The sequence below is a fragment of the Lupinus angustifolius genome, chromosome LG03 (genome assembly GCF_001865875.1).
Source record: "Lupinus angustifolius cultivar Tanjil chromosome LG03, LupAngTanjil_v1.0, whole genome shotgun sequence".
NCBI lineage: Eukaryota > Viridiplantae > Streptophyta > Magnoliopsida > Fabales > Fabaceae > Lupinus > Lupinus angustifolius.
Genome location: NC_032011.1, coordinates 7,364,494 through 7,365,602, shown reverse-complemented (window position 1 = coordinate 7,365,602; position 1,109 = coordinate 7,364,494).

Genomic DNA, 1,109 nt, shown 5'->3' with positions numbered 1-1,109 from the left:
TACAGATACATCTTTCTTTTGAACATGGTCCCTTAGGAAGTGATTGATGCCTTATATCTATGTGTTTGGTTCTAGAATGCATAATGGGATTCTTTGTAAGGTTTATAGCACTAGTATTATCACATTTCAGCGGAGTGCAGCCTAAGTCTAAGCTATAATCTCGTAATTGTTGCTTAAGCCACAACACTTGAGCACAACAACTACCTGCTGCTATATATTCAACCTCATCAGTGCTTAGTGCAACACATGCTTGTTTCTTGCAAGACTAAGAAACTAAAGCATTGCCTGAAATGTGACAAGTATCACTTGTACTTTTTCTTTCGGATTTACATCCAGCAAAATCTGAATCTGAATATCCAACTAGTTCACAAATACTTCCTTTTGGATACCACAGTCCAACTTCAGTTATACCTTTTAAATATTTCATAATCCTCTTAACTGCAATTAAATGTGATTCTTTTGGTTTAGACTGATAACGTGCACACAGACATACACTAAACATAATATCAGGTCTACTGACAGTTAAATATTGAAGAGATCCGATCATACCTCGATACTTTGAAATTTCAATACTTTTTCCATTTTCATCGATATCAATGTATGTGCTAGATCCCATAGGAGTAGCTATGGGCTTGCAGTCATCCATATCAAATCTTTTTAGTAAATCCTTGCAGTACTTGGTTTGACTCACAAAGATGCCATTATCAAGCTATTTGATTTGAAGTCCAAGAAAGTAGTTCAACTTTCCCATCATGGACATTTCAAATTCTCCTTGCATCATTTTGCCAAATTCACTACACAAATTTTCATTAGTAGAACCAAAAATGATATCATCTACATAAATTTGAACTAGTAAAGTATGATGATTTATTTTCTTTATGAATAGAGTAGTGTAGACCTTTCCTTTGGTAAAACCTTTTTCTATCAGGAAATTTGTTAGACGATCATACCACGCTCGTGGTGCTTGCTTTAGACCATAGAGGGCTTTCTTTAACTTGTAGACATGAGAAGGATGTTTGTAGTCTTCAAAACCAGGAGGTTGTTCTACAAACACTTCTTCTTGAATGTAGCCGTTGAGAAAGGCGCTCTTGACATCCATTTGGTATAAC